Raw genomic sequence first — 15563 nt, forward strand, 5'->3', positions numbered from 1 at the left:
ACTTCCACGTTAGGAGGTTACAGAAGAACATCTTCAACCTCCTCGCATACACAGATTTTTCTGACCTGGACACAGGTCTTGTCAAGACTGAGACTCTACTTAAGCATTTGTAGTCTGAAGGACAGAGCTTTGTGAATCATGCCATAGTTGGCTATTCACTCTGTTCTAATCCTTTGTCTCATCTTACACTTTCCAATAAGAACGGTATCTGAGCAGACGCCTCAGAGCTGGTCTTAATCCAGTAGGCTCTCTTTTCATTGTTCCAGTCTTGAATTCACCATCCTGGGATGTGTGTGCTTATCAAACTCCTTATTTCCTTCCCCAAATTTGCCTTAGCTCAGATTTCTTAGATTTTTTTTTTTTATGTTTTTGAATAATTTGCCTGTGTGCCTGCATGTGCCTGGAGCCTGTGGAGGCCAGAATAAGTTGTTGGCTTCCCTGGAACTAGAGTTACAGGCAGGCTTGATCTGCTCTATGGAAACTAAACTTAGGTTAGCAAGTTTAGCAAGATCTTTTTAACCACTGAGCCATCTGTCCAGTCTCTTGGCTCAAATTTCTTAACTATGCAACCTCCCCAAACTTTGACCTTCATGAGTCTCACATAAGAGAGAATTATCCTACTTCAAAGGTCAATAGTGTCTCCAGGGAGTATCCTTGGTTGAATTCCTTTCCTGCCTGACTGGGCTACTCCACCTGTTCATTTCTAGCTCCTGGGCTGTGGAAACAGGCAATTGTCTGATTCTTGGTAGATCCTGATGAGGGAGAGGAAGTCACTGTCATTTGTGCTTTCTTCAAGTTCTTTTTTCCCTCCACACCTCATGTTGATTAATGAAGGAGCAACAAGGGTTTTGGCTCATCATCCTATAGATTCCTATGGAGAGTTCTTCATCAAATGCTTGGAATGTTTATTGTTTATCATTCTAGCAGTTGAATCCCCCCTTAATTGCAGATCCAAGAGAGATGAAAGTATCCAGAAAATTAAAAGTTGGACTTGTTCTGAGAAGACAGGATTCCTGGACCCACCATCCAGTTTCTCCTTTAGTTGGGTCCCTCGAGAAAAAAAAAGATGCTATCTTTGAGCAGGGCCAGATAGCCACCATCAGAAACAACGTACTTTGTCTCCCACCTGAGGTCACATATTTGGCAGCCAACAATGGGTACACCAGGTGTACTCCTAGAGCCTAAAGGAAAACCAGACTCACCCCTTGGGTCTACATATGGCAAGACAGGACCCATATTGGGGAAAGTCCTGGGCTCCCATTCCCCTCTGGGCTTCCTTTGATGGACTTGCTCACAGAGAAGCACATGTCTTCAGACAGGAAATTACCATGGTGATTGATGACTAGCAAATGCAATTAGGCTCCAGTTAAATCTTCTCCAAGGGGTGCTCTTCCAGTATAGTCATCCAGATTTGGTGATCGCGTTAACAACTGTGCACTGGAAGCTTCTGGTAATGAAAGATTTGTCTCTGTCAGGTTTCAGCCCCTGGAACATTCTGTACCCTTCAGATGCAGAGAAGCTGTAAACAGAGAGGAGCATGAAAAGGGAAATGGGGAATTCTGCATAGGAGGGGGTACCCTTTATATGTACAGTCAACACACAGGATGACTGGGATTGTCAATGTGAGTTAAAGGACAGAGGTGCTTTGAGAGATCACAATTCAATGGTGTTTGCTACTCACTTTAAAGCTTGGAACATACTTATTTAATTCCACTATTTTGGATCTTTGGAGTGATAAGCTTAGAAAGAAAGAAAAATCCTCCCTTGGACCCTGCCCTTGAAGTATTCATACTGCAGCTGCCAAGCTCAAGCACACCCCATCAGATTTCCAGGCAACGGTAGATAGCAATGGCCACTTAGAAATACATGAATTAGTACATTAAATATTGACTCATCTGCAGGAAGGACAAAGGAGTCATCTGGACTTCTTCCTGCCGGAGCTCTTAGCCCAGCTCTGCACCTTTACAGCTAAATAACCTTGAGAAACTTTAATTCTTTGTTTCTCAATTTTTTATTAGGAAAAAAATGGGGCTATCGTAACTAGTTTTCTATTGCTATAATAACATGCCAGAGTCTGGGTAATTTATTTAGCTCATGGTCTAGAGGGAGGGTATTCCACCATGGTGCTGGCACCTGATTGCCCTTCATAACAAGGTTGAAGATATCATGAAAAAAAAAAGGGGGGGGGGGTGTGCAATTAAGTCTTTCTTCCTCTTCGTATGAAGCCATCAGTATTGTCATGAGAATCCCATGTGATCTCATCTGACCCTGGTTACTTCCCCCAAAGCCCAATATTACTAAGATGATTTTGGGGACCAGGTTTCTAGCATCAGAGCTTTTGGGAGACACATTCAGTATAACAGTGGCTAATAAGGGTAGCTTCCTTAGAGTCTCTCCATGGGAATTCATCAGGACAATGCACAGAAAGCCACAGCCCCGATCATGGCAGCGTCAACAAAGCCAGTTCCCTCTCTTTCCTCCTCAGCTGGAAGCTCTTAACCTTTTTCACACTGTGAACTCAGTTAGCACCTGCTGAATCTGTGCATCATCCCCTTCCAGAAAGAGTAAGAAAGAACACACACACACACATGCACACACACACACACACACACACACACACAAATATATATAAGATTGCAGAGGAAATTGCATTTTTATTGAAATATAGTTCTCAAACTGCTGAAAAACCAAATTTGTAGTATAGTAATATATGTATTTCTTTATTAACATAGTAAATAACAAGATCTACTGGCAAGCCTAATAACTGCTATAATTTTGAAGTAGTAATAAGCTTAAACAATATTTCAACATATCTACAACTGTAATGAGATATGAAAAAATCTTCAGTTTCTATGGGTGACAATATTATAGCTATTGTTAATAACACAGTGACTTGTTGCCTAATTCAAAATTAGAGATACAGCTAAATTTCCCCCAGAAATTGGTAAAAAATAAAGTTGTTGCTTTTTCTCAGCTAAGCTCATAGAATCTGAGCTAAGACCTATTGCTGTCTGGCTTGATAAAAAACGGGTCATAAGCATGATTTCTAAATATTTTAAGCAATATTTATTTCATCTTTACTAAAGCAAAAAAAAAAAAATAAACATAGAAAGCTTAAGAAATGTAGCTTAAGGGGGAAACAAAGGAAAGCATTAAAACATCACCTAAGAGCTACAGCAAACAATGGCTTAGTGAGGCTCATGGGCTCATTGCTGGCCCACTTTTCTATACACTGGGTCTGCTCCACTGAGTACTACTTTCTGGCAGCCATACACAGGAGGATGTCAGGTCACAAGAGATACTGATCCAGCTCCACCGGCCATGGTCAGAGTCACTGAAAGTCCCAAAGGAGAAGTGGTTCTGCCCTTGACAGCTCAGGACTGTTGCCATGGGCGCTCAGATGGCTCACTGAATTCCAGCCCTACTAGTACACGCTACATCATCTTATTGATCTCAAGTCTCTCGTTAGATCTGATAAATTCCCTCAAGTCTGAACTGTGAATTGTGAATAATGGAAGCTGCCCACTTGATGAAGGAAAGAAAACAACGGACTCCACTTCAAACCTGCCAGATATTCAGATCAGGTTCCGGATGCCTGTAGCACATGGAAGACTCATCCAAACAACCCACTTAGAGTAATGATAACAAGGCAATTTATACCAACGCAGTCATGTGTGGCTAAGGACAGTATTTTATTCCATCCAATGTGATTTTTCTGTGACAAGCCTCAGCCAGCTTTCCTCTGAGGCAGGAAGGTAGTTTTGCATATGTTCCGTGATTCCCAGGTCAACTTGCAAAACCAGAAACTTCCTTTGGCTTAATTAGTCACTGTTAACATCTGTAAAGACCCCACTGTATATGCTCAGAACACAGAGTAGGTCAGAACCCCAGCCTTCCTCAACTGCCATCCTGCTAGGGCAGCATAAGGGTATATCTCACCTGAGGGCTTCATACTCCTCCCAGATGGGACCACCAAGAACCTCAGACATCACTATAGCAAAGCACCTCTCTGCTTTTTGGAGCTCAGCTCTTAAAGGAATGCCCTCTCCAAGGATGTGTTAATGAAACACTGTCAGCAGATTCATCAAAATCTAACTGTGTGCTTTCCTACTCTGAAGTAGCATATCTCCCTCCCTCTAAGCCTAGATAAAGGTCACAGCTAGAGATGACTGGCCAGTTAAGCTGCTAAGCACAAAACACCACATTTCGAAATATTTTTTATAAAACGATGTGGAACAGGCAACCTGTTCACTTTATTTTCTACCAAAGGCATTCATTTAAACATTAGTTTCTGGAAAAATCTGAACCCTCCACCATATTTTCCATTAGTACTAATAATAAATGATAATTACTAAGCCTGCCTATCAGATGTTCCAGATAACAGTAGCTCTACTTAATTAATTGCTAATTAAGATATGAAAGAACTGGAGTGCCTTTCATACTTTCTCACTTTATTAAGCCACAGAAAATCTTTGTCAGATTGAGTCCTTCCTTGGCTTAACCAGTCTGGTGAAGGGTGGGAGGAGAGGGTGCCCCAATATGGATGAGGTTACTTTAACTGCATCATCCAACTATAATCACATAAGCAGAGAGGAAAGGCACACAAGAAGGGACCAGAATTGACAAGGTTTGAGACTCTGTCTTCTGCTCTATACTGGCTAAGTCTTTTACAGACATGGTAAATCTTGACTGAAGTCCTACAAGGGACTATTGCTATGCCCGTTTCACAGATTAAGAGAGTAAGTAAAGGCTACATTAATCCCCTTTTTCCTTTCCTGTAGCAAAATGCCTGTCAAATGCAACTCAAGGAAGAAACGGTCTATTTTGTCTCACAGTTTGGGAACACAGCCCCTCATGGCTGAGTAGATGTGTGGTCGGGGCTGTGAAGTGCTAGTGACATTAAAGCTATAGTCAGGAAGCAGAGAAAGAGGAATTCTGGTACTTGGTTGATTTCTTCTTTTATTCCAGTCCAAGACCTTAAACCATGGGATGGTGCCATCCACGTCCAGGGTGGGTCTTCCCTATTCAGTTAAACTGTTTGGAACCCCCTTCACAGACAACCCCAGAAGCACAATTGCATGGTGATTTTAAAAATCCATAAATTAACCATCAAGATTAACCATCGCACAGGCCCTATGTACCTTCCCTTTATTTGTTTGTTTGTTTGTTTGTTTGTTTGTTTGTTTATTGAGACAGGGTTTCTCTGTATAGCTCTGGCTGTCCTGGAACTCACTTTGTAGTCCAGGCTGGCCTCGAACTCAGAAATCTGCCTGCCTCTGCCTCCCGAGTGCTGGGATTAAAGGTGTGTGCCACCATGCCCGGCTCCTTCCTTTTTTTCTAAGTGTGCGTCTGGCAGGGATAAGATTTAAGCTGGTTTCCATGCTTTCTGTTTCTTGCTCTAGGGCCAATCAAGAAACAAACAAAAAAAATTAGCTTATTCTATACTTTCATGATTATAGACAAAGCAAAAGCCATCTGTAGTGACTGGCATTCAGATATCCACTAGCTGGTGCAGTCTTGTATTTATATCTTTATTCTGGCTTTTTCCACATTAAATCAACCTACCATGTATATTAGAATTGGCAGAAATGATGGCAAGAACAGTTACAAAAGGCGTGTGACTCCCAACTTCTCCCTTAGACTGCTAACTCTGGAGTAAGCCATCATCTTGTTGTGAAGAAAGTCAACTAACCCATGGGGAGAAACTGGGAATCAAAGACTACTAATGTTACAACAATACCTATTCTGGAAATAGACTATATCTAGTGGATCTTCAGATGACTTTGGACTCACCAAAATATTATGAGAACTCTGAGGCAGACCTATAAGCCATTATTTGAAGTCTCAATGGTCCCACAGGAACTATTAGACAACAAATGCTGGTTGCTTTAATCACAGGCATTGGCTAATTTTTGCATGTAAGTGGGTAAAAAATGGAGAATTCATAAACTTCTACATCCTGCACACTGAATCACAGTTTTGCCAATACCAGTTGGTCAAACAATTCCTCCTAAGAAATATTCACATATCCATGTCTCAAAGTAGGTGTCTAAAGTAGTAGGCATTCAAGATCCCTCCAGGTAAGAAACTTTGGGAGACAGAGAGTCGGATCACCAGTAACTGCCTGAGGTTCCTGTTTTATTGTGTTGATGACTAAGCACAATTTATTGATCATTCACAATCTGGTCCATTGTTCAGCAACAACCTGCTGGGAAAATTGAGAGAGAGAAAAAGAATTGATTATGCTTTCAGATACTGGTTGATTTTTGTCTAGAGCTGGTCGGCATCCTTAGAATCAATGGCCATTACTAGACTGTCAACAACAGTTAGCAGTACATAAATCCATGCCAGTCAAGTTCAAAGATTATACGGAATACCAACATGAACTCTTGCTATGAAATCGGAAACCTGGGCAGTGTTTGATTGCTGTGCCTGGCCTGGCAGGTGCCTTTCTTCTGCCCATGTTTCACCTAAGCCACAGGGGAGACACACGCCAAGCTTTGAGACAGTCTATGATTGAGGTCAATGTGGTCTCTTGGGCAGTGCTCCCTGCACTGTGCAGACGCTTAGATCCTGCCTGGTCAGTCAAGAAAAGGGAGCGCATGTTACAAAGACTGAGCCAAGCCCCTTGGGTAGCTGAACTCATTTTTAGTACAAGAAGGTCAGCATTTGATGAGGAAGGGATATGTACGAAACCTTTTCTGGAAATATTTCTTAGATATTTTTTTCCTCAAAGGTGAACTGTTACAAGTTGACCTTAGAAAATGCTGGGCATCAGAAAGTGTATAGGTGAACAACGGGAGAGAACAGATGCAAACAAAACAAAACACCAAACCCAAACAAACAAAAAAACATACATACTGGTATGTTGCCACTGAAGTTGCCCAGTCAGGCGCCCTTCCCATTGACCTTTGAATATGCCTCTGGTTCCCCCTCACCTCTGGACTCCCTAGAACTGGAAAGGTTGAGAGCATTTGACAGCATGAACCCAGATGTGATATGTACTTCAGCTAAGCCTCTGGGACTTACCACAGGTCAATGTGCCTCTGTTATGATGTGCCCTCTTCACTTCCCGTCACAACAATCCTTCTTCTCTCCAGCTATATGAAAAATTTCCCTAAGATAAGGCCCTTGTGATAACACAGAGCTGTACAACTGGTTAATCAAATTAATTGGACCGATTCATGAGCTAATATGTGTTAAACCACAGGGCTGGTATGTTGGCTTGATGGTGAGCTACATTCTGACAGAGCAAATGTGGTTATGACTGCAGGAAAACTGGCACAATCTAGCTCAAATTCAATATGACCCTTCCTCGGTCCGCCGCTTAAACCATGCTTTAAAAACTGGTTAAACAGAGAAGAGCACCATGCTAGACTCACAGTGCCCAATGCATTGGTTCTAACCTTCTAGATGAACTCGCCCTGTATTTGGTGCATGGCTCCAAAAGGAAATTGCCTTACAGTGCTGTAACTGCCTGGTGCCACAGGGAAGAACTCCTTGACAACAGAATCTACGTCTGGTTTCACATGTTTCACATGTCTTAACGGGCTTCACCAGTGACCACAAAAGGAAATCGTCTCATGCACCCACATTCTTATAGGCCTTATGTAGTATACTCTGAATGAAAGTCTAGAAGGATGTGCAGCAGATGTGGAGATTGAAGATACATTGCTCAGGGAAGAGGAAGTAAGAGAGCCAAGTCATAGGGAAGGAAGGAGACTGCCCTGAAAATTACTTAATGTATATTCTGTTACAGGCTGTATATGGATACACAAATAAAATAGTTGTTGGGGGGGGGGGTCATGGTGGTTGTATGCTTAGTCAAAGCAAGCTGAACAGGATTTTAGAATGGCTACTAACAAAACCACCCTGTATACATGTGGTATCTGTGTAATTAGATTTAAATGAACAATAAGGAGGGAAGGTATACATTGCTGGTACTAGGAGACACCTCAGCTGGGCACTGCCCCCAACAGATACTGGAAAAGGTGGCCCAAGAATCCCCTTCAGCCATAGGAACTTTTTTTGCCCAAAGTTGTGCCCACCTACTCAATGGTGGCAGCTCACATGCAAAGAACTGATCCAACGGTCTGGGCTTCTTCCCAAAGTAAGGAAGCACCAGAGGACCCAGTCATTTCTGTGTCCTCTGTCCCAGCTCAAACTGAAAACAGAGTGGGAGAATAGAGTCCACTCTATTAAAGAGCCACATGGTGAGAAATGACAAGATTTCCCATGTGTGTCTTTATAATGATTCCCTTATACATGCTCATCACTTCATAATTTAAGAATATCAAGTGGAAATTTTTGAAACATGATAAACATGTAGTTGAGTGAAATATGACTGTTCCTATATTTTGTTAGAGAGGCGAGTAATAACAGGCACGTTACAGGTATTTGGAGTTAAGTGAACTGAACAGAAAGAGGATTTCACCAACACATTCAGTAACATTAACATGGTTGGTTCAAAAGAGATTAGACCAGCTCTCTCAGAGTGAAGTGACCACACACCTAGAGGGCAATGGGTGGGCAAAATAGGAGAGGGGATTTTAATTCCATGGAAAGAGAGATTGCTTAGTATTAGAGCTATCTGTTCCATGAGTAAAGGGAAAATTCTGTATAGATCCAGATTTACTCTCAAATCACCTGCAGTACTTCCTTTTGGTGAGCAGGTAGATTCTAATTGGAAAGAGGAAAATACCCACCATGTATACAATCTGTAACCTCTGTCCCCACTACCAACAAACCCGCTTCTAATGATGTAGCCCCACAGTGCCTGTAGCCCCACTCTCCAGGCTGACCCTTCTAAGACCAGACTATCTTTACACTTCCTACCCCCGGGGTTCCAGGAAGGCCTCCTGGGAAGGAGTATTCATCCAAGGACAATTTAAATAAGATGCCTAGGTCTTAGCAGAACACTTGCTGCTTCCTTCTTTAGATTGCAACCAATTTTTGCAAATGCATCCTCTTTAGGCATCTATAAATGAGATCCCTAAGGCTTAGTGTCCCTTTTGGAGAAGGCTTAGTCGCATTTGTGAGCGGGAAGTCCTTGAAGGCATAATTATCAAGCCACCAACTCCATTGACGGATCCTTAGAAACTGTGTAGGGGGAGCCCCGTCCAAGCTCTGCACAGTGCCCCTGATTAAAAAGGGTGACAATACCCTTATACGGACGCTTCCACTTGCAGTAGATAGCCATGCTTTAGGGTGACGGTGTGTCTAGCCAGACAGGAGTCTTCTGCATCCGTGTGTTCATTATTTATTGAGCTTTCTTGTGTTAGTATTATGCTTGGACAGGATCCAATAAAGTAGGAGGAGGACAAAGATTCTGACCTTGAGGACAGTCCAGAAGGTCCTTGGGGATCTGCAATGATAAGTTGAACAGACAAAGAGACTGATAAACTTTCATCATGAAGGAGTGATCAACGTGCTGAAGGCATTAAGGGGATAAAGGGAACTCCAGTTTGTGGAAGGTGTTGGATGGGAGGCTTCTTAGAGGAAGTGGCAAACATTTGTTGCTATCAGATCAAGAATTTGCACCACCACTTTTAAAGTTGCTGAACTTGTGATATAAAATATATTTCTGGATTTATAATGATTCCACAGTTTTGCCTCATATATTTGTCATTTTTTTCAAAAGGTTGAGAAACATAAGAAAAAGAATTAATAAAATATATAAATGAAACTCTGGAGAGAAACCAATCACTTAATAAGCAGTAATTTCCTTTCTTGTAGAGAGCTACGTGGTCTGCCTCTAAATTCACTTAAAAGGAAAGAATAGGGAAACTGAGGTTCTCCTCTTAAAGCTACATGTTCATTCCTGTTGCAGGTGTCTGCATCAACTCATTGCTCAGAGGTCGGATCTCATCTGGAGTTAGAGTCACAGAGCACGTGGTCAAGAGAAACCATCAGAGAGGACGACATCACGAGGTACTGTGTGCTGTGGACCTTTTCCTATCCATCATGCCAATGGCCAGTTTAAGGCTTTCAGTAGGAATTGCGTATTCCCCGGGACCCGAGACCTTTTGTCACTGAAACAACAGCCTTGGGGATACTCTCCATGAAATGAGTTGGCCAACAGCGTCAGCTCCTCTGGGCTTCACATGGTCCCTGAAATCACTCAAGAAACCAGGTACTAAGATTTTGGCTACTCATAAAATTGTTCTGAAATGCATTTCATGATGTAGTTGGTAATAAAAATGTCTTAGAGAGCTCAGTCCCTCTAAAAAGCTAGACTTGATTCCCAGCCCAGGGTGCCTGTACCAGGCCTGCATGAATCAATGCTAAATTATTCACCAGCCTGACTCTAAAAATTCCAGCGTTCCAAAACCCCTAATAAAGTATTATGAAAAAATATCCATCTCTTTATCTCTATCCATAACTATTTATATGGCTGGAAGAAAACCTGTCGTTTTATTTCTTTTAATTTAAAAGCTTTCCTAATTCCTTTTTCCTACCACATATATATGTCTGAAAAAATTTGGGTTTGAAATAATAACCTCTAAAAAATGGTCCACAGGAAAGGCTCTGAGGATTCTGAGTTGACAGGCACAATGAATATTTTGCTCCCTCAATCTTGCATGGGCAATCAAACCTTATTCACCAAATGGAGAAGTTTTCAAACAGGTGTGTCTGTTTTGTTTTTCATTTCTTGCCTATTTTGTTATTGTGAAAAGCAATGATTATATTATATCCACCAACCTTCTCTCGTATTTATTTACACAGTTCTGAAAGTTTATTGAGGAAAAACTCATTTTCTTCCTGTGCCCCATTGTGTACTTGCCATGTGTTCGATGTCCCTCCCAGCACTCTACAGACACAATACCTGTCTCCTCTGAAGCTCCACACTGGAATCCACCCATAATGTCCTCAGCAGCATCCTGCCTCAGTTGAGGACACTTAACCATAAAGTATCCCTTGGCCATTTTCTTTCTTAGTTCTTTGAACATTCTAAGCCTCAAGAAACTTTATCATATTTAAGCAGGGTGCCAGCCATTCATATTTCAGGGTGGGTTGGTGAATCTGATGGTTCAAGGCTACCAGCTGAGTGAGATAGATATGCCTGCAACCACGTAGAGCCGGAACAGGTTGGACCAGCTAGGCAGTAGTGGGAGCTACCTGTCACAAAAGTGTCCTGTATTTAGATAGATTTACTTACCTGAACTCTACTCTGAGAAAACAGTTGTATATATGAAAAAATAGTGTCAAACCATTTGCACTGGGGAAAGACTAAAACTCACATCCAAAAGACTTCCTCAAATAAAAGCAGTTGATTTGTGAACCAACCTCTAAGGGTTCAATGCCAGCAGAAGATCTAGAGTCTCTTCTATACATAGATGTTGAATAAATGACTTAAAAATATTGCTTTAGATATGAGGAAACCCTTAATATGATAAGAATTCCTCATATCTCCATCCAGCCCTGCTATCTGAGGCTTTTGCTCAAGGAATTAAAAGGATTCGAGAGAGGCCCCAGGTTCATGAATGAGACCCTAAGTGGTAAAAGAAGTACATTGCCTAAGATGAGCATCAGGAAAAGACAAGTGTCACCATCACATTTGGAAATGGCATCATCATTCCAGTGTCTAGTCCCCTGGCCTCTCAGTTGTAGCCTTCAAAATGATGCAGAGGCTGAAGCATCTAGACTTGATATAAATAAGCCTGTTATTTAAAGAGGACCCAGAGGATAAAGCCAGATTTCACGAGCACAATATCCACACCAGGGTTATGATCCATCTCAGTCTAGGGCTGGTTGAAGCTCCTGTTCCTAAGGAAAGCCAAATCAAGATGGAATGGAGAAGATTCCGAAAGGCAGATAACAGGGGCCCAGGACAGGGATGGTAGTTCTGCTGGGTCCCCTGAGGGTAGAACATCTTAGAACTCTCCAGAAATTGATTCAGAGGTAATTCTCAGAATCACCATTTTCTGGCAGTTATATCTGAAAGCCACCCCCAGGCATAGAAACCAGCTCATCTTTCCCTGCCAAGCCTTGTCACATGTGCACGGTGGGCCTCTCCAGAGAACATGGCTTATGTAGATTAACTCTCTCTCCCACACACTTATAAATCTCTTTTGCAAATGCTGCTTGGCATAGACTTGCAGAAGTTACCAGAGAGGAAGCCAGGTGACCCCGTGGCTCTTTAGCAATTTAGACCAAGGTAAGCTCACCAGGCTGGGTCCAACTGCCTGGATCAACTTGCTTCTCTCTTACCCTCGGTCCCCATGCATTTGTGAGCAGCTTATTTTAAGAGCTGATTAGATGAGCCCTTAATAACATTAGAACTTAAATGGCCCCAGATAGGCTTTCAGCTTCTTGCCAAATTGAGACAAATGTGATATTTGGGGCACTGAGCTCCCAGCTTCATGGCTGCTCTGGACTACAGACAGGTTCTGAAGCATTCTGCCTTCTCCCTTGATGCCCTGAAGCCTACAAGTGGGTTCGTTTGCATCTTTTGGGGCCCTTTCATCTCTAAGGGGCTAGTATTCTATGTTAATGGTCTTGTTGATCCTATATTTTCAAGGAAAGTTAGGTTGGTGATGAGGAGCCCAAAGAGTTGTATATTTTCATTTCGAGAGTCTACAGGAAATCCTCTCAGTGCCCTCCCCATACTTTCTAGGAACTTTAAGTTCAGGAAACAACCTTTGTTGAGCAACTACTACTTCATTTAGCTCAACGTTAACGTCAGTAATAGCAGAGTTTGGGTGGATACAACAGAAAATGATAAGACACATGCATTTCTGTTGCCTGAATATGTAAATCATGGGTTGATTCCTTTTTAGGAAAAACAGATGTGTTGATCAAATAAATAGATAGAACATTCCAATTTAATACTCTTCTGTAATTTTGGGGGTGGGGTGGGAGAGGTAAAAACAAAATGGAAAAAGCAAAGAAAGTCAAAAGTGAACATAAAAGGAACCCCTGGAATTGAGGTAAACATATTACAAACCAACCAAACAGGTGGGCATGTCTTCCCTTTTGTCTATTCTCACACCAGATTTTGCATCCCCAGAACATAGTGAAACTCCTAACTCAAGCTTTCTCCTGTTGGATGTGGATGGTCTAAGCTTCCTTGGAAATGCACAAGTGCAGTCTACAGCACAGCTTTCATCTTTTCAAAGCAAAGTAAACTGAGTTCACCCTTGCACTGGGGTAAGGAGTCTCCTGTTGAGGTGTTTCCCTGAGCAGAACCAAGGAGCCTCAGGAGACAGCAAAGAAGAGGAAACTGAGGCCTGGGTAGTAGGGTGGACAAACCTGTCCTTCCACTGTGGCCCCACAAGTTCCCAGTTTAGCCCAGCTTTCACTCCCAGATTATTGGGTGGTTTCTAGTGCTTTAAACCATGGCCAGAACCAGATATCTCAGCTGAGTAGGCATAGCTTGCTTTAGCTGTGGGGATTGCAACAGCTCAGTAGAGGTCAGCCCCCTGGATCATGTTTGATTCTATCTCAAACTCCAGTCAGTATGGGCTCAAAGACTGTTTGATGTGGAGGACTACAAAAGAAATGTCAGGGGCCTCAGCCCCTGAGTTCAGCCCTGTACCCCTGAGAAGTTAATCACCCATCCAATTGTGATGCACTTTCATGGCGAGCACATTGCCTGGAAGGTCACTTCTCATTACAGTGTGTTGCTAGTGTTGTATTTGTGGTTTTCTTTCAACATCTATGGCTGTGAAAACTCAGTGCTGTTAGGTACATGAGTTTGCTGGCCAGCCCTCTTCCCCTGCCAAACCTTGGGCTGTATACAAAGACTTGTTTCACTCCATCCTCTCCTCCAACCCTTGCCAAGGCTCACTCCCCCTCCCCAAGTCCCTGCTTTATTCTTCTCCCCCAAAGTCTGATCCAATGTCTCTTTTCTTATTTATATTTTATTCTCTGTAAGCCTTTCTCCCTCTGTTTAGAGAAGACTTGTTTCCATTTAAACAAATAGAAGCAGCTTTCTCTTGCTCCACTGAACCTCTGTTGCCTCCTCTTTATCTAAGCTCTGTGGAAGAAGGTTCTACATTACATATCACATTACTCCGTCTTTAACTGTGTGGACAAAAACAGGTGGCCTACTCACCCACGCAGTGAAGGCATTGTGACTTGGCAGAAATTCATTTAGTAAGTAGCATGTGCCATGACCAGTGTGCATTTGGATCCCATGCAGGGTAGACTTATCAGGATATCAAGGATGCCTAGCCTCTGCCCCAAATGACCCAGTACTGGGATAAATGGAGAGGTGGTGCTGAATACAATGGAGAGGTGCGCTGAGAATCACCACCTGTGCCTTCTGGATAGGAGCCAAGCAAGTTGGACAGGAGGGGACACATGAGGGGAAAAAAAAAACAAAAGAGAGAGTGGATCTGTCTGTGTGGAATGAACGGCATGGAAAAAGGAAATGAGGTCACTGGGGCCCAGGTAATGTGAAGTTTAGTGGGCACTGTGCCCACCAGGGAAGTAAGGCATACTGAGGGTGCACATATTATGTGACACATTAGAAACTCTAACTCCTTGTCGAGAGTAGGGGAAAGAGAGAATTTAGAGCTAAGGCATAGCACAATCAAATTGCCTTTTTAGAAAGATCACTGTGGAGCAGCAATGTGAGGGGACATGAAATAGGAAGCTGATCTAACAGGTCAGACAGGATGGTTGGGACCTGAACCCAACACAGCTTTGTACATAGATGAGAGCTCCAGACTTGCCTCCTCCATCCTCCACAACTACACCAGGACAGATGATGTCTCTTCTGTCCTAAAACCCCAGAGCATGTGTTGTGCTGTTCTTATCGAGCTTACTCGATGTGTACTGCACTTATTGTTCATTTCTGTAATGTTCCTGATCAAATTGTATCGTTCTCTCCTCCTTTGCAAATTACAGTACCTTGCTCACCGTGAGCACTGAAAGAAAGGTTATTTAGTTGAATTGAATTTTCAAGAGCCTTCAAACCATGAATAATTGAGGAATCAGCCATGTATAAGTGCTCATCATTTACATAATTGTGTAAACAAGCTGATAAAAAATTTTTATTTTCCCCACTACTTTTATTATCCCAGAATGCCTAACTTCACAGCTCTCCAGGTTTCAGGGAAATAATTTTTAAAAATATGTTCTGTAAGCCACACAGTTTGCATCTCTCTGGGAAAGGGAAGCGGCTGAAGGGAGGGAACACATGATCACATTGGCTAAACATACAGCCATGTACAAACATTGAGAACAACATCGCCAGAACAGACAGAATCACAGTGTGCACTGGATGCCAGGAGCCACGAACACAGTCCCGAAGGTCGATGTGCAGATACAAATTGATTAAGCTAAGTGCTTACTGAAATTGCCTTGCAACATACAGATGAGAATTGGTCAAAAGCAGGAGTGGTGTCTATGTTGGAAAAGCTCATGTAGACTCATCCGTTGGCATGTATGTCATCAAAGCAAGTTTAAATTATCCATGCTTTGCCCCAGATGAAAATATCTGTGCTGTAATTTCAAAAATAGGTTGCAAGGAGTTAACTGGTACTTACAGGTTTATGATTGAGTTCCTTTATGTGTAAACTCTGTCAATCTTCTGTCAATCCTCTGCTACCATGTGC

The 15563-nt window shown here is 42.4% G+C and overlaps 1 protein-coding gene across 3 annotated transcripts in view; it reads left to right on the forward strand.

Moving 5' to 3' along the window:
• Tnr (tenascin R) overlaps positions 1–15563 on the forward strand; it is a 409504-nt gene that overhangs the window by 199696 nt on the left and 194245 nt on the right. For 2 of the 3 annotated variants that reach the window (XM_021160989.3, XM_029479724.2), the window contains exon 2: positions 9830–9930. The gene's annotated coding sequence lies outside the window, so the exon portion shown is untranslated. Of the gene's footprint in view, positions 1–9829; positions 10133–15563 lie in introns of all 3 variants that reach the window. The other variant, XM_029479707.2, reaches the window with a different exon arrangement.

This window comes from Mus caroli, unplaced genomic scaffold, assembly GCF_978045245.1.
Source record: "Mus caroli unplaced genomic scaffold, Mus_caroli_1 scaffold_1, whole genome shotgun sequence".
In the NCBI taxonomy this organism is placed as follows: Eukaryota; Metazoa; Chordata; class Mammalia; order Rodentia; family Muridae; genus Mus; species Mus caroli.